The sequence below is a fragment of the Sus scrofa genome, chromosome 2 (assembly GCF_054392235.1).
Source record: "Sus scrofa isolate SSC_HxYL_T2T_F1_AM1 chromosome 2, Sscrofa_HxYL_maternal_Yorkshire_Landrace_v2.0, whole genome shotgun sequence".
Lineage (NCBI taxonomy): Eukaryota > Metazoa > Chordata > Mammalia > Artiodactyla > Suidae > Sus > Sus scrofa.
This window is the reverse complement of record NC_139384.1, coordinates 94477411-94498395: the sequence shown is the minus strand read 5'-3', so window position 1 is coordinate 94498395 and position 20985 is coordinate 94477411. Positions and strand designations below refer to the sequence as shown.

The window sequence follows — 20985 nt, the reverse complement described above, 5'->3', positions numbered from 1 at the left end:
GCAGTATTAATTCTTCCAGTTCATGAACACAGTATATCTTTCCATCTGTTTGTGTTGTCTTCAATTTCTTTCATCAGTAACTTGCAGTTTTCCAAGTCAGTTCAGGTAGGCTCTTCAGGTAGGCTTATTCCTAGGTATTTTATTCTTTTTGATGTGGTTATAAATGGAATTATTTCCTTAATTTCTCTTCTTGGGAGTTTGTTGTTGGTATATAGAAATGCAACTGATATCTGTATATTAATTTTGTATCCAGCAACTTTACTAAATTCATCGATGAGCTCTAGTAGTTTTTTGATGGTGTCTTTAGGATTTTCTAAATATAGTATTGTGTCATCTGCAAACAGTGACAGTTTTATTTCTTTGTTTCCAATTTGGATACTTTTTCTTTCCTTTTCTTGCCTGATTGCTCTGGTTAGGATTTGCAATACTATGTGGATTAAAAATGGTGATAGTGGGCATCCTTGTCTTATTCCTTATCTTAGAGGAAATGATACAGGCTTTTCAACATTGAATATGATGTTATTTGTGGTCTTATCGTATATGGCCTTTATTATGTTGAGTTATATTCCCTCTGTTCCCACTTTCGGGAGAGTTTTTATCATAAATGGGTGTTGAATTTTGTCGAAAGCTTTTCCTGCATCTATTGAGATGATCATATGGTTTTTATTCTTCAGTTTATTAATGTAGTGTGTCACATTGAATGATTTACAGATATAGAATCATTCTTGCATCTCAGGGACAAATCCCACTTAATCATGTTGACCCTTTTTAATATGTTATAAGATTTGGTTTTATTTTGCTGAAGATTTTTGCATCTATGTTTATCAATCATATTAGCTTGTAATTTTCTTTTTTTATGCTATCTTGCCTGTTTTTGGAATAAAGGTGTTACTGGTGGTACTCATAGAGTAAGTTTGGAAGCAGTCATTCCTCTGCAAATTTTTGGAATAGTTTGAGAAGGATAGGTGTTAACTCTCCTCTAAATGTTTGATGGAATTCACCTGTAAGTCTATCTGGTCCTGGACTTTTGTTTGTAGGGAGTTTTTAGCTACTGATTCAATTTCATTACTGGTAACTGTTCTGTTAAGATTTTCTTATTCTTCCTGGTGCAGTCTTGGGAGATTGAACATTTCTAAGAATTTGTCCACTATTTCTAGCATTTTATTGGTATATAGTTGTTCATAGTAGTCTTTATGATCTTTTGCGTTTCTGTGGTGTCAGCTGTAACTTTTCCTTTTTCATTTCTGACTTGATCAATTTTGGGCTCTCTCTTTTTTTCCTGATGAGTCTGGCTAAAGGTTTATCAATTGTGTTTATCTTTTCAAAGAGTCAGCTTTTGGTTCTATCAATCTTTTCTATTGTTTTTTTGCCTCTATTTCATTTATTTCTGCTCTGATCTTTATGATTTCCATCCTTCCACTAACTTTGGGTTTTATTTGTTCTTTCTCTAATTCCTTTAGATATAAGTTTAGGTTGTTTATTTGAGATTTTTCATATTTCCTGATATAAGTTTATATCTCAATAAACTTCCCTCTCAGAACTGCTTTTGCTGTACCCCATAGTTTTTGGGTCATTGTGTTTTTATTTTCATTTGTCTCCAGGTTTTTTGTTTCTTTTTTTCTTTTTTCTTTTTCTTTTTCTTTTTTTTTTTTTTTTTTGGTCTTTTTAGGGCCGCACCCGTGGCATATGGAGCTTCTCAGGCTAGCGGTCCAATTGGAGTTGTAGCTGCTGCCCTACGCCAGAAGGACAGCAATGCGGGATCTGAGTTACGTCTGTGACCTGCACCGCAGCTCATGGCAATGCCAGATCCTCTTAACCCATTGAGCCAGGCCAGAGATCAAACCTGCATCCTTATGGATGCTAGTCGGGTTCATTAACCACTGAGCCATGACAGGAACTCCTCCAGGTATTTTTTTAATTTCTTCTTTGATTTTTCTAGTGAACCATTCATTGTGTAGTAGCATATTGTTTAACCTCCAGGTATTTGTGTTTTTTGTAGCTTTGTTCTTATAGTTGTTTTCTGATCTCATAGTTTTCAGAAAAGATATTTGATATTATTTCAATTTTCGTGTTCAAATTTCATGTTTCATGTGCCCTTGAAACATATATTCTGCTGCTTTTGGATGGAAAGTTCTCTATATATCTTGAATTAGATATATATAGTTATACATAGATATATATAGTTCAATATATATATATAGTTCTATAGTGTTATGTACATTGCAAATATATATATACATATAATTCTATAATGTATGTATATATACACATATATAATGTGATATATCCATTGATATACTGTCATTTAAGGCCAGTGTTTCCTTTTGATTTCCTGTCTGGATGACCTTTCCATTGATGAAAGTGGGGTGTTAAAGAAGTCCCCCACTACTGTGTTACTGTCAACTTCTGCCTTTATGTCTGCTAATATTTGATTTATGTATTTAGATGTTCCTGTGTTGGGTGTGCGCACGCACACACACACACACAATTTTTATATCTTCTTCTTGGATTTGATCCCTTGATCATTATGTAATGTCCTTTGTCTCTTGTAGCAGTCTTTGTTTTTAAAATCTATTTTATCTCATACAAGTGTTGCTAGTCTGGCCTCCTTTGGATTTCCACTTACATGGAATACTTTTTCATTCCTCTCACTTTCAATCTGTGTGGGTCTAGATCCAAAGTGAATCTCTCACAGGCAACATACATACAAAGTCTTGCTTTTGTTTCTGTTCAGCCACTCTATATCTTTTGGTTGAAACATTTAGTACATTTACGTTAATGGTATTATCAATATATGTGTACTTATTACTATTCTGTTAATCATGTTTGGGTTTGTTTTTTGTTTTTGTTTTTGTTTTGCTTTTTTAGGACCGCACCTGTGGCATACGGAGGTTCCCAGGCTAGGGGTCCATTTGGAGGTACAGCCGCCAGCCTACACCACAGCCATGGCAACACGGGATCCAAGCCACATCTGTGACCTACACCACAGCTCATGGTGACACAGGATCTGAACCACGTCTGTGACCTACACCACAGCTCATGGTGACACTGGATCCTTCACCCACTGAGCGAAGCCAGGGATTGAACCCTCAACCTCATGGTTCCTCGTTGGATTCGTTTCCACTGCACCACAATAGGAAGTCCATATTTGGGTTATTTTTGTAGTTTAAATAATTTCTTGGAGTTGCCATCGTGGCACAGCAGAAACGAATCCGACGAGGAACCATGAGGTTGAGGGTTCAATCCCTGGCTTCGCTCAGTGGGTGAAGGATCTGGCGTTGCCATGAGCTGTGGTGTAGGTCACAGATGTGGCTTGGATCTGGCATTGCTGTGGCTGTGGTGTCGGCCAGCGGCTACAGCTCCAATTAGATCCCTAGCCTGAGAACCCCCATGTGCTGTGGGTGTGGCCCTAAATAGACAAAAAAAAAAAAAATTCTTTCTTCTTTTGCTTTCTTCATTTGTAACCAAACCATCTTCAGTTTAGTTTAGTTTTGGTAGCTCCCGTGGCTTCTGGAAGTTCCTGGGCCAGGAATCAAACCCACATCACAGCTGCTGCCTGTGCTACAGCTGCAGCAACACCAGATCCTTAATCTGTTGTGCCACAGGGAACTTCCAACTATCTTTAATTTTATGCTTGGACTTCTTTTAGTCTTTTTTGTGTATCTAGTGCCAATTTTTGGTTTGTGGTTACCGTGGGGTTTCTATCTATCAATCAATCAATCAATCTATATGATTATTTTAACTCACTGATTTCTTAATTTCAAATGCATTTTAACAACCCTGCATTTGTACTCTCCTCACCTCACAATTGCTGATTTTGACATCACATTTTATATCTAATTGTTTTGTGTATCCCAGGACTGTTTATTGTGGATATAGATGATTTTACTACCTTTGTCTTTTAAGCTTCCTAATAGTTTTGTACCTCCTTGTTTACTGCCTTTACTGTATATTTGCCTTTATTGGGGAGCTTTTTTCCTTTCATAATTTTCATGTTTCTAGTTGTGACCTTTTCTTTTTTAATTAGAGATGTCTCTTTAACATTTCTCATAAAGCTGGCTTGTTGGTGCTGGGTTCTTTTAGCTTTTACTTGTCTTTAAAACGTTTGCTCTCTCCATCAAACCTGAATGAGAGCCTTGCCAGGTAGATTTTTGTTTATTGCAGATGTTTCCCTTTCATCACTTTGAATATATCGTGCCACTCTCTTCTGGCCTGCAGAGTTTCTGCTGAAAAGTCAGCTAATAACCTTATGGGAATTCCCTTGTACATAACTTGTTCCTTTTCCCTTACTACTTCTAATATCCTCTATTTTTAATTTTTGCCAGTTTTAATTACAATGTGTCTTGGTGTTGTCCTCTTTGGATTGATCCTGTTTGGGACTCTCTATAGTTCCTGGACTTGAATGATTATTTCCTTCCCCTGGTTAGGTAAGTTTGCAGCTATTATGTCTTCAAACATGTTCTCTGCCTCTGTCTTCCTTTTCCTTCTGGGACCCCTATAATGCAAATGTTAGTCTACTTGATGTTTTCCTGGAGGTCTCTTAAATTGTACTCAATTCTTTTTATTCTTTTTTCTTTTTCCTGTTTAGCATCAATAGAGATTTCCACTGCTGTGTCTTCCAGCTTGCTGATCTATTGCTCTATCTCTTATAGTCTATGTTGATTCCTTGTAGTGTATTTTTCATTTCAGTTATTATATTCTTCATCTCTGTTTGGTTGTTCTTTATTTTTCTAAATCTTTGTTAAAAGCTTCTAACTTTTTTTTTTTTTTTTTTTTTGTCTTTTTAGGGCCACACCCATGGCATATGGAGGTTCCCAGGCTAGGGGTCAGATCAGAGCTGTAGCCACTGGCCTACACCACAGCCACAGCAGCGCAGGATCTGAACCATGTCTGTGACCTACACCACAGCTGACAGCAATGCCGGATCCTTAACCCACTGAGTGAGGCCAGGGATCAAATCTGCATCTTCATGTATGCTAGTCAGATTCATTTCTACTAAGCCACGACGGACACACCAAAAACTTCTAACTTTTCACTCTGTTTATCCATTCTTCTCCTGGGTTCTTTGATTATCCTTACAGTCATTACCCTGAACTCTTTCTCAGGTAGATTTCCTATCTTCACTTCACTTAGTTCTTCTTCTGAAGTTTCATCTTGTTTCTTTATTTTGAACATGTTCCTGTCACCTCATTTTGCCTACCTTACTATTTTTATTTCTATGCATCTGGTAGGTTGGTTATATTTCCCAGCCTTGGGGAAGTGGCCTCTTATAGGAGACTCTTATGCTTCCCAGCAGTGTGCTCCCTCATGCTTACTAGAGCTATATGTTCTAGGGGTCCCCCCTGGCAATCCGGACTACCTGAGTCTTTCTTTTGTGACATGCTGACTACTGTGAGTGGTCTGGTGGCTTGGCTGGCCCCTGTTCCAGTGGGTTGCCAGGCTCTATCTTGTGCAGAGGCTGTTGGCTATTGCTTGACAGGACCAGGCCACAAGATAGCTGGCTGAAGAACACCATGGCACCTTAGAACTAGTGCTGGCTCACTGGTGGGTGGAGTTAGGGTCCAAGAAATCCCAGAGCTGATGCCCACCCATTGGTGGGTGGAGCTAGATCCTCAGGCTAGAGCTGGACCACTGGCAGGTAGAGCCAGATCCCAGATCTACTTTCAGGGCTGAGTAGTTCCAGAGTTGGTCGAAACACTGGGGGGTGTAGCCAGTTCCTGACACAGCTGACTGCAGTGTCTGAGTTGTCCTGAAGTTTTTATTGGTGGTCGGTGAATTAGTTGCATTCCTACCACTCTTAACATGATTGGTATTTGTATATTTCCTTGCATTTCTTTTCTTTGCACACAGTTGATTGTCACATAACTGGTAATCATTTTTTTATTTCAAATTTTATTCTTATTTTTTCACATAATATCTCATAGCATCTTTCGTGTTATTACCTAGACTTCATAACCGGTAGCATGCCAGCTCTTGAGAGGTGACCATGAGTACTTCTTTCTAATTATATATTCTTGAAATCAGTCCTGTTGGGAGTATTTAAACCATAGAAATCAGCAAACATTAGACATCAGATCTCCTCCTGCCCCGAGGATTTTAGTAGTTAAACATTTACCAGAACATCACAATTTATAACCATCATTTTTTTTTAGGGCCACACCTGTGGCATATGGAGGTTCCCAGGCTAGGGGTTGAATTGGAGCTATAGCTGTCAGCCTACACCATAGCCACAGCAATGCCAGATCCAAATCATGTCTGCAACCTACACCATGGCATCGCCAGATCTTTAACCCACTGAGCAAGGCCAGGGATCGAACCCACGCCCTCATGGATACTAGCTGGGTTCATTACCGCTAAGCCACAATGGGAACTCCTATAACCATCGTTTTTAATGGTCATCAAATAGCCTTTTGAATAGATGTATAATAGTGAACAATTATATGATATTTATTACTTGCCAGATACTAAGTGCCTTACTCATTTAGCCACTTAATTCTAACAACAGAACCTATCAGATGGGTGTTATTATTGTCCACATTTTGCAGATGAAGAAACTCAGGTAGAAAGTCACGATATAAATTGCCCAATATCCCACCAGTAATAAATGGGAGCAAGCTGGAGAGCTGAGATTTGAACTCAGGAGTCTTACTGCAGCATCTCAGCCTCCACTGTGTTCTGCTGCTTTGTACCTCCACTGCAGTCACCAACTGGGCATCTGCCCTCTAAGACCAGCACCTCTGTTTCATGAGCCATTCACTGAGTGGGTAGAACTGTGGGGCAGCATCCCTCGTCATCTTCCTGCAGCCTGACTGAATGCCTGCGGAGCCCCGCCTCCACCAGCACTGTCCATTACCTCTCACAACACCACCCTGTGGTCCAACAGAGCAGATGCATCAGTCTGCACTGCTGACACCATCCTCCTGGGGTTACTTTCAGGACTGAGTTGGGTTCGGGAGGGATGCTGGCACACCCCAAGCTGCAAGGGCCATAATGACCTTGAGGCCAGGGAGATATATTTTTTGTGAGGGGGCGGCAAGGACTCCATGGGTGACTTCTTTTTCCTGTCTCAAGGGTCAGCAGTGTTATAAGCTCCTGCAGAGCAGTCAGGAGCACCAGACAGGATTCTATTTCTGGTGTAGCTGCTGAGTTGCCAGGTGATACCAGGGCAAGTCATCTGACCTCAGCAATGATCCTTTTACAGAATAGAGGCATCATAAGACCCAAGTGTTTTCAGAGCGCTCAGAAGCTGTTGCAGGCAAGATGCTGTGTGTGCAACTTAGCTGCCTACAGACTCTCTCAGGGAACAGCATTCACCCTCCTGGGGGCTGAAAGCCCCAGGATGCCTGTTCTGTGCTCACGTCTTCGTGTGATAAGTGGGAATTGTGGCAATGAGTGGTCAGTGAAGTTTTGCCAGCCCATCTTTGAAGAAGGGGCTCACATGAAGTCAAGACCATTTCATCAAGAAGCAGGAGAGAAGAAATGTTGTCTCAGAAGATACTGGGGTTTGATTATCATATAACTAAAATCATCACTGAAACAGAAAAATGTCCCCTACATGTAAAGCCTCACAATACCATAGGGATTCAATCAATATTTATTGAATCAATGTCCTTGTCACTCTAAGTACAAGGGAGGAGGTCTTGGAAGCATCTAGGTCCTGTCCAGTTTAGGATTTTCCCTGTTCTTTAAACTCTCTAACCCATTAAATACCAAATAGGGATTCAGCCAGAATTAGAACATAGTCACCAGAAAAATCTCTGGCTTTTCTCTGACACTGCTTCTGAGAAAGGAATTCAGTGTATGTAAATAGATGAAAGAGAGAAAAAGGAAGAGAAAGAAAGACAAGGTGTAGAGGATTTGAAGAAATCATTTACATTTAGGATTTTCTTGCCTCTCTGTACTCAGATTCTCTTGAGTGCCTTTAATTTAAAAGAAAGAAAAAGAAGGCGTTCCCGTTGTGGCACAGTGGTTAACGAATCCGACTAGGAACCGTGAGGTTGCAGGTTCAGTCCCTGCCCTTGCTCAGTGGGTTAATGATCCGGCGTTACCGTGAGCTGTGGTGTAGGTCGCAGACGCGGCTCGGATCCTGCGTTGCCGTGGCTCTGGCGTAGGCTGGTGGCTACAGCTCCGATTCGACCCCTAGCCTGGGAACCTCCATATGCCGCGGGAGCGGCCTAAGAAATAGCAAAAAAAAGACAAAAAAAAAAAAAGAAGAAGAAGAAGAAGAAGAAGAAGAAAGACCTGGGAGCTCCCTGGTGGCTCAGCAGGTTAAGGGTCTGGCATTGCCACTGCTGTGAATCTGATTACTACTGTGGTATGGGTTTGACCCTTGGCCCCAGAACTTTTGCATGCTGTGGACGCAGCCAAAAAAACAAACAAACAAAAAAGCACTGAATGCCTCTGTGATTCCAGATTACTCCCCCAAATCAGAGGTGCAGTGAGGGCTGAGATGCAGACAGAAGTTGAGAAGAAACAGAGGATTTGGGTAGTGAAAGGCAGCTCTCCCAGCCTCCCTTCTGGAAAACATCAACCAATAGAAAGAAGATGTGGGTGGAAAATGGCCATGCAAATAAAGTCCACGTTGCATGACTTGGTCTGCAGATGTTTGAAATCCTGTACGATTTCTCCAGCCAGATACATTCTCTATTATTTTTGCCCTCTGAAGCCTCATAACAAATATGGGCCCTTGTTGAGGCTTATTTACCCTCAGGGTGCTCTCAAGTGAGGAAGAAACTTTATGAAGACAGTGACTTTGTACTTGCCATTTCTTTTTCAATGAATAACTCAAAATAGAGACCAAATCTGAGCTCCCCTACAGTGCAGTGATGAATTTCACAATGATATGTATGAACTCTGCCATCTTGTTCTTGTCACAGGAGCCCTGACACCCAGGGCTTCTCGACGTGTCCACCAAATGATGCTCTCAGGCAGTGAGACAGCTGGCACAGCTTTCACAAGAGGACTCCAGCAGAATCCCGGGTCATCAATTAGTCGTAATTGGCAGGGCAGACCTTTGACTGCAGCTAATGGCCTGAGGTCTCCAGGATTCAATTCACCCTGCCCTCTGCCCTCTAGCAAGCCTGTTTCTGTGTTTGATAGTGGTTTTCTACACATCATCTAGACAGCACATCACACTGTTGCCCTGGGCATTGTAATAGCACAGTGGGTTAGGTTCCAAACCTCTGGCAGCATTGTAGTTCTTGATGTGATTTAATGGAGAATAACTGGCTCCAGGCTTGATCCAGGGAGATGGCCCATCCAACCCCTTAACCTTAAGGGGGGTTTTCGTGGAGGCTGCAAGGCACAGGAAAGCAGGCAGAAGAAGCATAATTCTCCGCCTGCTATTGGGGCAGGGAGAGAAGCATCAGAAGCATCCTGAAGGAGTGCAGTTCTTTTATGAGGGGGACAGTGGTGAGCCGCTAAAATATTAATGGCTATCTAGCGGGTCAGCAGGTCAATCCAGCGCTATTAGCCAGCAGCGTAATTGGTATCCGCATAACTCTCTAATTGAGTGCAGGGATTTTCTCCTGTGTAACCCCCTTTGAACTAGAGAATATTCTCATCTGGAGGTGGAATCCTTTCTCCACTGGCTCTTTGTTCTCTTCTCTGAGGACTTAGTCTGTAAAATTTCAGTCTCCTGCTGTAGCATCCACACCTTTTCAGAATCGGAGTAGAAAGTGCATTACTTGTAACAGTGCATGCGCGCGCATGCGCACATTCAAACGCAAAAGGAACGCTTCAAAACGGCTTAGGGATGCTTCCAATTTGAGTCTAGTTCTTTTCTTCCTCCTCCTTTTTGGTGTTAGTATTGCTCAAGACTACTACATTCATTCTGTAACTTATAAGTGGGTCCCCACTCACCGTGAGAAGCACTAATCACGTGCACACTAGGACTACTTCCACTTATCCTCTGTGTTTTCATTGACCTCTAGGTTTTACTATTTCTTGTGCCAATTTTTACATCTGTTCACTATTTGAAAATAATTTAGCTTGTCAATATTTATGCGTACCTTTAAAAGTTCCTCAGCAGATCCTCAAAACATGTCAGTATTTGATTTCATCTCTGCTACTTCATTTCTTGTCTCTGCCCCAAAGCCATTACGATATCAGAAACAGTATGAAAAGATAGACAGCAAAGTGTTAACAGATTCTCCCTCAGATTATAAGTAATTTTTAAAGTCTGTATCTTCTTTTTATCTTTCTTTTTTGGGGGGAGGGGGAGCGCACCTGCAGCATATGGAGGTTCCCAGGCTAGGGGTCCAATTGGAGCTGTAGCAGCCAGCCTAGGCCACAGCCACACCACCGCCACAGCAACACCAGGTCTTTAACCCGCTGAGCAAGGCCACAGATGGAACCCGCATCCTCATGGATACTAGCCAGAATCCTTACCCTCTGTGCCACTGTGGGAACCCCAAGTCTGTATCTTCTAATACATATTATTTATTTAAAAATAGTCCAAGTTTGGAGTTCCTATTGTGGCTCAATGGGTTAAGAACCCATAGGGTTCAAGAGGATGTGGGTTCAATCCCTGGCCTGGCTCAGTGGGCTAAGGATCTGGCTTTGCTAGAAGCTCCAGTGTAGGTCACAGATGTGGCTAGGATCTGATGTTGCCATGGCTGTGGCATAGGCTGGCAGCTGCATCTCTGATTCAACCCTTAGCCCAGGAACTTCCATACACGCAGGTGTGGGCATTAAAGGAAGAAAAAAAGAAAAAAGAAAAAAAAAAAAAAACGGAAAAAATACAATAAAATAAAATACTTAAAAAGTGCAAGTTTTTATACTGATCATCGCCTTACTTTATTAAAAGCTACTAGAAGTTCCTGTTGTGGCTCAGTGGTAATGAACCCAACTAGTATCCACGAGGATGCATGTTCCATCCTTGGCCTTGCTCAGTGGGTTTAGGATGCCACATTGACGGTGAGCCGTGGTGTAAGCAGCAGGTGCAGCCTGGATCCTGCGTTGCTGTGGCTGTGGCATAGGCTGTCAGCTAAAATTCCAATTTTTTGACCCCTAGCCTGGGAACTTCCAAATGCTGAGAGTGCAGCCCTAAAAGGACAAATAAAATAAAGTAAAAGCTCCTAGAGCTTTTTTCAAATGCCGTTAAATTCTTCTCATGATCTTAAAATTTTTTACTTTCTTAAGTCATTTTAAAATTGCAAGTAGAGGCCAATCAACAACCTCTGACACTGTAAACCAGCTATAATGAAAAAAAATAAAAATCATTGTATAAAAAAAAAACCTTTGAAAGACATCAGTGTTTTATAATGTTTGTTTCTTTTGCCATCATTTTCTTCTATTCTCATAGCTGTCTTTCAAGTCTCTTAAGATAGTTAATTATAATTAAATATCAGTTTGCTAGTGTTGGTCTTTAAGAATAAGCTCTTCATCTGGCTGAAGGAGTAGGATACCTTTGCTCTAAGTCATGTATTAGGTAACAGGTCATTTGTCTTCCCTGAGGATTCACATCAGCAAAGCTGTCAAACCTCCAAAATAATAAATTGTGTTTGTGTTTAATCTTTGTCAGATAGGGACTAATTTGCTCATTATTAGTTGGACATTATCAGTAATATTTTTTTAAGTGGATACAGTCTCTGGACTTCGTATTCCCCTTCACTATAATTCATTTCAATTTGTAGATAACAGTTGGCCATTGTCTGTATATTTCTTTGTGGTTTGAGGAAGTTATGATCACTTGGGGCCTCTGTTAAAATAAAGGCATGAACTACAACCTCTGGGCATTAGTGGATCAAGTTAAATTGCCAACCTGCAAATATACGCATGTTATGTCATCTCTGACCCAGGCTTCAAGACCTCCAAGGGGAGTTAGGAAAGCGAGGAATTGGAGGTATAGGGTGGCCCCCTTTCAGGGCTGTGCTGCACGTCTTCCTTCATTCACTCCCTTTTCCTGTTGAGCACACTCTTGCTACCTTTCAACCCTTGGAAGCTCTCTGCACTCAGGTCCTGGTTGCAAAGGCAGTTCGTTGAGCCTGCCCAGACCCAGTCAATCAAGATCACCTTATGCCCCATCTTTGCCAACATCAGACTTTACCAACTGAAACAGTAATGATGGGAGTTCCCTTCGTGGTTCAGTGGTTAGTGAACCCAACTACCATCCATGAGGATGCGGGTTCGATCCCTTGCTTTGCTCAGTGGGTTAAGGATCCGGTGTTGCGCTGGGTTGTGGTGTAGGTTGCAGCCCTGGCTTGGATCCCAGTGTTGCTGTGGCTGTGGCATAGACTGGCGGCTACAGCTCCGATTGGACCCCTAGCCTTGGAACCTCCATAGGCCTCAGGTGTGGCCCTTAAAATACAAAAAGACAAAAAAAAAAAAATAGTAATGACACTCAATAAGCTAAATGTGTTTTTTCAACTACACTTAGTGATGGAAGTAGAATGTAAATGAAGGTCTCTCCAAGTAGAGTGTTTAAATAAATGGTCAGAATTTTCCATGTTCTTATTAGAACCTCTCCCCTTAGCCCTCATTCCTTTCTCTGGCTGAGCACTCAGCACCGTCGCACTGTTCCCTAGGCCTGGTCTCTATGTATTTTTTTAATTAATTTATTTATTTATTTTTATTGTTATTTCCCCATACAATTTTTTTTAACTGTACAGCATAGTGATCCAGTCACACATACATGTACACATTCTTTTTTCTCCCATTATCATGCTCCATCATAAGCGACTAGGCATAGTTCTCAGTGCTACACAGCAGGATCTCATTGCTAATCCCTTCCAAAAGAAATAGTTTGTATTTGTTAAGCCCAAGCTCCCAATCCATCCCACTACCTCCCTGACCCCCTTGGCAACCACAAGTCTATTTTCCAAGTCCATGATTTTCTTTTCTCTGGAAAGGTTCATTTGTGCCATATATTAGATTCCAGAAATAAGTGATATCATATGGTATTTGTCTTTCTCTTTCTGACTTACTTCAATCAGTATGAGAATCTCTAGTTCCATCCATGTTGCTGCAAATGGCATCATTTTGTTCTTTTTATGGCTGAGTAGTATTCCATTGTGTATATATATCACATCTTCCTAATGCAATCATCTGTCAATGGACATTTGGGTTGTTTCCATGTCTTGGCTATTGTGAATAGTGCTGCAAAGAACATGCGGGTGCATGTGTCTTTTTTAAGGAGCGTTTCTTCCGGATATATGCCCAAGAGTGGGGTTGCTGGGTCATATGGTAGTTCTATGTATAGTTTTCTAAGGTACCTCCGTACTGTTCTCCATGGTGGTTGTACCAGCTTACATTCCCACCAACAGTGCAGGAGGGTTCCCTTTTCTCCACACTCTGTATTTTTCTCTCCTCTAGTTCTCAGGCTTTCAGAGCTGCTTCCCTCTTTCATGTATGTTTATCTGTCCCATTTCCATTTTCTCAGTATTCAGCTTATCTGAAGATGATCTTAAGATCTGAGCTGACCACACCTAGAGCTGTTAGTGTGATGTGGCAGAGATACAAGTTGCACGGGAGTACACACTCTGCTTGGTCTTATATGGCTGTCCTCCTCATGTACAAATGGCTAATGCTGCAGTTCCCAACGTGGCTCAGCAGTAACAAACCCAAATAGTATCCATGAGGACATGGGTTCTATCCCTGGCCTTGCTCGGTGGGCTAAGGATCCAGCATTGCTGTGAGCTATGGATGCTGCTTGGATCCTGTGTCTCTGAGGCTGTGGTGTAGCCCAATGGCTATAGCTCTGATTCGACCCCTAGCCTGGGAACTTCCTTATGCCCTGGGTGTGACCTTAAAAAGGCAAACAAACAAAAAACCAAATAGCTAATGCTCTATGGCCCTGCTCACAATGTAGCTATTACAGAAACACCCATTAAGGAGAACCGTAGCCTTTAATCAATAATGGGAGCCCTTCCCCCAGAGGGAATGGAGGAAACAGACCAGAGAACAAAGGGCACAAGAATCCAAAAGTGACTTGACACCTGACACCGTAGTCACACAGTGGGGCCAAGCACCTTCTGGATCCCAGAAGTGGTGACCAGTTGAAGCGCTCGTGGAGGGATCTTTGGTTTAACCAGCTAGAACTGGTTTGCTCTTTCAGATGTCCCCAGAGGATGAGAGGAGCCAGCAGAAATCAATTGAATTTGTTTTGTGGTGAAAGTTTCCACTGGGAAATGACCGCTTTGGGTTCCTACCGGCTTCAGCAGGGGAGTTAATTGAATTATTATCCTGCTGGCTGGATTTCAACAGTGGATGCCTTGAATCAGCAAGGCAGTTTCAAATGTGTTCAGCTGAAAACAGAATTAAGACCTTCCCTGCCCCCATTCTCTAAAAGTGACCCAACCCAGGGCCATTAACCTTCCAAACCAACTTCCACGCTGGATCAACTTCCATGGGAGCTGCATGAGGGACACAATTTCCTTTGGAACCTGATGGAGAGTCATTGGCTGTTTCATTCAGTTCCTATTGCACTGAAAGAGCTCTGTTGCTGATACTTGAATTAAAAAACCCAGGGGAGCTTCCCACCAGTGAGTGATAAGGCATGTTTTATCTTCCAGAAGCACAAGCAGTAAATGGACATGTGACATCTGCTGGTTACGCTGTCGCTGATTTGTATCTGTTATACCTCAGAGTCAGCCCAAGGTTATGCAGGGACCTCTGGCAGTGACCTCCACCAAAATGGTCTTGGTCTATAATGATTTCTTGTCTTATCACCATGAAACAGGACTCTTTAAGCTCGTTTTTCCCAAGAGGTGTTATGAAAAGAGGCAATAACAAAAGAGCACACCAGACAAACTATGCCATGGTGTCTCCTATTTTGTGAGAAAAGTTTCAATGGCAGGGTCACTAGTTGACGCAGAGTTTCTGACCAGGATGTATAATGGCCAGCTGCATAAATGATGAAGCAGAGGATGATGGAGAATATTCTATTGTCTTAGTTTCCTGTTGCTACTAGAACAAATTACCACAAGCCTAATGCCTTAAAGCAACACAAATTTATTATTGAAACTGAGTCCTCCCTAAAACTGAGTTCCCTTGCCTGAGTCTAGTGTTAACTTCTCTATCTGAAAGTTTATTCTCTTTTTTGCCCCAACCCTTTTCCCCTTAGGATTGAGGATTACCAAAAAAAAAGGGGGATTGAAACCAAACAGAATCCTGCAGGGCCCTCCCACGTACAGAAGTTCCTCTGGGTCCCCTGTTTCTTGTTTGTAGAAAAAGGCTTTATCTCCTTGGACTTTGAGTTCCAAAAAGCAGACTTAAGCAGTTAGTAATTAGAGAAGTGAGGGAATGCAGAAACAAAGGAAAAGCAGTCAAGGAGCAATAATTCAGCAATAAAACAAGAGTCCTAGGAGTTCCTTTCATGGCTCAGTGGTGAACGAATCCGACTAGGAACCATGAGGTTGTGGGTTCGATCCCTGGCCTCGCTCAGTGGGTTAAGGGTCCGGCGTTGCCATGAGCTGTGGTGTACATCGCAGACGCGGCTCTGATCCTGTGTTGCTGTGGCTGTGGTGTAGGCCAGCAGACTCAGCTCTGATTATACCCCTAGCCTGGGAACCTCTTGTGCTGTGGGTTCAGCCCTAAAAAGACAAAAGCAAAAAAAAAAAAAAAAAAAAAAGGACATTCAGGTCTTTTAGCACGAGCTGTTCTTGCTTGATACCTGCAATAACTGCAGTATTTTCCTTCCCCACAACCTAGTGTCAGCAAACTGACTTTGTGGTGCAGGGTGTGAGGGGACCCAAGTCCAGTTTGGTAACATTATCTTACAGCCCTAGAGGTCAGAAGTCTGAGATGGGTCTTGCAGGGCTAAAATCAAGGTGCTGGCAGAACTTTGTCACTTCGGGGGGCTCTAGAGGAGCATCTGTTTCCTTGTTTTTTTTCCTAGCTTCTAGAGGCTTCCTTCCTTGGTACCTGGCCTCCAGCTAGCAATCCCATCACTCCAGCTGCTTCTCTTGTCACATCTCCTCTGACTTTTCTGTCTTCTTTGCCTTGGAAGGACCCTGGTGATTATATTAGACCCGCCACACAATCCATGATCATGTCCCACATCCTTAATTCAAGATCCTTAATTCAAACACATTTGCAGGGGCTCTTTGCCGTGTTGCATAGCTGCAGGTTCTGGGAAAAGGGTCATATCTTTGGAGAAACAGTATTCTGCCTACCACACCTATGAAGGGCATGGCTGCTTTTCTCTCTCGGGGTTAGAGTTGTTTCAAATTCCTTTTGCCATGGGAAGACCAAACAGCAATGCAGATGTGGCCCCCCAGAGATGCAGAACCCCATCTTCCATCATCAAAGGCAATTTTAGGAAATGGCCGTTTTAAAGGACTATAAAGATAATGGCACCCCCTGGTTGAACAGATGGCCTCTGGGCACAACTCTGAGACAGGTACAATAACAGCTTCGTGACTAGGAAGGAGGGGGAGGAGGGGTGGGGTTGGCGTGCAGGGCAGGATGGAGGCGTTGGAAAGGTAAAATAGCCTCCGAGTAAAATGTTCAACTTGAATGTCTGCTGAGTTTCTAAGTTGTTGGGAAAACCCCACCAGGGAGAAGTCAGCCAGGCTTGAAAAACAAGACTTCCTCTTGCTGAACTGCCCTCCCCACCCTGAAAAGTTGAGATGGAGCAGTGACTCAGAGAAACGTGGCAAAATTGAAGGCGTACGGGCTTGGGAGACAGATAGCTCTATGTAGCTTGGAGCACATGTCCTCATCTTTCTGTGAAATGAAAATATCGGCTTCTTAGGGCCAATATTAAGATGAGACACAATATATGCAAAAGCTTTGAGAATACTGGTTGGCTTGTGGTAGGTGCTCAGAATAGTGCCATTATTGCTTTTGTTGCTGTTAGTATCATCTTCATCACCAACATCATCATCAGACTAGGGAATGGAAATTGGAGTCAGTTAAGTCCTCTAGGAATATTTGTCACATTGTTACAACCACTAGACATTTGGCCAAACCAGGTGAGAGAATTTGAGGGCAAGAATGATAAAGAAAAATGACTCTCTCTTTCCCACTCCCTGTGCCCTCCCTACCCAGATGTCTCTCTAAAGAAGGCTTTCAGATATCTTCTTAGGCTCTAAACCGGGGGATGGGGGCGGGGGGCAGGCAAGCACTGTAACACTCTCAGCCTTGAAGATGCTGAAATTAAGCCAGCGGGGAAGGAATTTAATTCTGCAAATTGCTGGCTGGATTACGCTCATTGTATCTGTCTTCCTGCATATTTGGAGGTTTAAGAGGCTCCATTGTCCCCTCCAGTGTTGAGAACACATTGACATAAGAGTCATACACTCTTTTCCCCATGGGGGCCCTGTGTGCAATGGCTGCAGAGTCGGCCTCCTTGGGAGTGTATTCAGTCTGTTGCCTGTATGGGTTGCCCTAAGGGCCTTGGAGGTAGTCCTTTCCAGTGGATTCGTGTCTGGCATGCCATCCCCAGTCTCGCCTCCAGACAGGTATGCCCAGTGCCTTTGAAAATCCCCAAAACAGTGGTGAGGCTCCATATTGGCCAAGTTGTAGTGTCCATCCACACCAAGCTGGACAAAGAGCATGTGATTGAGGCCCTAAGCAGGGCCAAGATCCACATCTCCAAGAAGTGGGGATTTACTAGTTCAGCATATATGCATTTGCTAACATGGTAGCAGAAAAGCAGCTCATCCTGCATGGCTGTTGGGGTCAAATGCATCCCTGATTATGGCCTCTTAGCCAAATGGCGGGCCCTGCATTCATGAGAGCCTTGGTGCTATATCTCCTCCTTATGCCTACCAATAAATCCTACTTTCCTGTCAAAAAAGAAAAAGAAAAAAGTCGACCAGTTAGAGCTCAAACTATCACTGGCAATGCAGATGGGAGATCATGCCTTTAGATCTACAGTCTCTGGGTTTACCATCTATTTACCCCAGTGAGATGGACTTATCCACCCAGGTCCTGGCGTACCTGGACAAGCCAGGGATTCCTCAAAGTGCTGGCCCTTGACTCTGGGCTGGCCAAAAACAGATTACAGTGCCTACATCCTAGAGACATGCTTGCTCCCCAAGAAGCTGACAGGCCATGCTTAGTTCCTTCCATAAAATTCACCAATCAGAAATTCCACCTCCTCCCTTGGGCAAGAATGGGAGAGAGGTGATAAAATAGGCCAGATGAGTTACTCCAGCAGGAATTCCTTTCTCTGCACCAAAACCCGAGCCCTGGACCACTTGCTCTGGGGGACGCCAGCTACCAGTCATTCCTAAGACTCTCGAGCAGCCCTCCGGGTGAGGAACGGAGGCCTCCTGCCAACAGCTGCCATCACTGACTTGCTAGGCTTTGGGGTGGGGGGCACTTTGGAAGTGGATCGTATATCCCCAGTCAAGCCTTCAAATGCTGGATCCTGTTGTGAATGATGGATTTTATCAGTTTGGCAGATCAAACCCCCGTTTGATGAGCAGCCAGTCAGTGAAACAGATACCTGACCAATTGAAAATAGAGGAAGGGGAGACAGTTGATGTGTTATGTAGTAAAAATGAGGTGTCTGTTAAAAAGAACACCTGCTACTTGACCTCAGAATTCAGTTCTATAGACAAAGATACATTCTCAGGTAGAAAGCTATAATTTGGTCCCACCATACCCTTCCAACTAGAGTGTCATTTTCTCTCATCTTTCATTTTTTCTTTTCCCACTTCTTTATGTGTCTGTGTAAAGCATATCACATTTGTTTGGGGGTTTTTTAATTTTTTTTCAGTAAATATCCAGTGATATGTTTTGATCAGCATCAAATGGACATGGGGTGAAGGAAAGATGTTTTTGTGAAAATAACCCCTTTATTAATGATATACTAATAAACTTTTATCTTCAAAATCTTTATACTTTTAATAAAGCAAGTGAGGGGTTTAGGATAAGTACTGACTCCTCTAGGACCACAATGTCTTAAATCCCAAAGATAAAAGCTCAAAGAAGTAATAATAAATTATGCTGGTTTCTTATGCTTTGAGTTTATGCATGTCGGTTTCCAGGGCAACAAACTCATCATCTTCCACCGATAGGTGAGAGACACATGACCTTGACTGTCTAGACCTGGAAACAAAAAGCAAACAACAGGAAAGTCAACATCAACTCTGGAGGTCCCCTAGCAGTATAACTGAAAGGATGCTGTATGAAACAGAGAAACAGTCAAGGGGAAAAGGATGTAAGAGAAGAAAGACAACAAGGAAAGAAGAACTATAAGGGAAAAGAATCTGAAAAAGGATGGATATGTGGGAGTTCCTTGGTGGACTAACGGTTAAGGAGGTGACCTTGTTCTTGCTGTGGCACGGGCTCGATCCTGGCTCAGGAACTTTTGTATGCCACAGGTGCAGCACCCGCACCCCCCCCAAAAAAGAGGGTGTTCCCATTGCGGCTCAGTGGGTTAAGAACACAACATAGTGTCTGTGAGGATGCAGGACCTTGTTCAGTGGGTTAAGGATCTAGTGTTACCACAGGCTGCAGCATAGGTCACAGATGCAGCTTGGACCTGCTTTGGCTGTGGCTGTGGTATAGGCCTGGCAGCAGCAGCTCTGCTTGGACCCCTAGCCTGGGAACTTCCATATGCTGTGGGTGCAGCCATAAAGAGAGAAAACCAATGGATATGTGTATAACTGAATCACTTTGTTGTACAGCAGAAATTAACATAACATTGTAAATCAACTATACTTTAATAAAATGCTTTAAAAATAAAATAAAAACAAGGACCGAAGAAGATAGGTGAAAAAATAGCTTTTACCTGACTCTCTACCACATGCCAGATAAATATTCCTGGCACCACTTTTGGAAAACCACCTGATTCTGAGGACCGGCCACCATTGTTTTTTAGCAGGAATGTGATGGATGGGATAGGATAGGATAAAGGTGTGTCGACTGGAAAAAAAAAAAAAAAAAGCACAACCTTAAAGTTGACTATTATGTTATATTTGTTGGACAAAACTGATGACTTAAGCCCAGAACACAGCATCTCAGATAACTCTGAGAGACTGCTCCAAAGAATCAAGTGTGGGAGGCAGGATATATAGGAATTTTTGCAACATAGACAAGGTAGTCAAAACATCAAAAGATTACTGTTTGTGGAGTTCCTGTCATGGCGCAGCAGAAATGAATCCAACTAGGAACCATGAGGTTGTGGGTTTGATCCCTGGCCTTGCTCAGTGGGTTGCGGATCCAGCATTGCCATGAGCTGTGGTGTAGGCCGTAGACATGGCTCAGATCCCCCGTTGCTATGCCTGTGGTGTAGGCCGGCAGCAATTCGACCCCTGGCCTGGGAACCTCCATATGCTGCAGGTGAGGCCCTAAAAAGAAAGAAAAAAAAAAGTTTACTGTTTTTTCATTTGTTTTTCTTTTTGTTTGCTCCCACAGCATACAGAAATTCTCAGGCCAAAGACTGAACCCACACCACAGCAGAAAACTGAGCCAATGAAGTGATGATACCAGTTCCTTAACCCACTGAGCCATAAGGAAACTCTAAAAGATTACTGTTAATTAAAGAAAACCAGACATCTGAAGTTAAGGAATTAGTGCCTTTCTAAGTGTGGAAAGATGCAAGAGTCTGGGCTCACTGAAATTCCTTTAATATGCCACTCAGCTGCCTGAGCCCAGTACCCTAAGTTTTCTTATCCTGCGTCTCCTGGGCGGGCACTGTTGGGGGTAGTTACAGTGTCTGATGGCTGCAACATCCTTTGTTTACTGATGTGGCAGGTGGCCTTTTTAGTTCAGAGATGTACTAAACCTTTGATAACTACACACGGAGTTCGCCCATCACCAAAAATGCTATAAAGCCAAAAAAAAAAAATGGGGGGAAATATGACTTGACTAGAAAACATCAACCATTTAAGCCATTGGCTTAAAATGTACTTTCTTGTCTTCCATACTTTCGTTCTAAGAAAAGAAGACCAGTGGAGGGTTCCCGTTGTGATGCAGTGGAAATGAATCTGACTAGTATCCATGAGGATATGGTTCTATCCCTGGCCTCGCTCAGTGGGTAGGGGATCTGGTGTTGCCATGGGCTGTGGTGTAGGTCGCAGACACAGC

At 42.8% G+C, this 20985-nt stretch overlaps 1 long non-coding RNA gene and 1 other non-coding gene across 2 annotated transcripts in view; both read left to right on the top strand.

Moving 5' to 3' along the window:
* Positions 1 to 20726, top strand: part of LOC146405583 (uncharacterized) — an 83044-nt gene extending 62318 nt beyond the window's left edge. Inside the window, exon 4 of the long non-coding RNA XR_014838071.1 lies at positions 20314 to 20726. This is a non-coding gene — a long non-coding RNA (uncharacterized LOC146405583). The remainder of the gene's footprint in view (positions 1 to 20313) is intronic.
* Positions 17220 to 17352, top strand: LOC146405584 (small nucleolar RNA SNORA70). The gene has a single exon (XR_014839234.1). It is a non-coding gene; the product is annotated as a small nucleolar RNA SNORA70 (small nucleolar RNA).
* Positions 20727 to 20985: the final 259 nt, after the last annotated feature.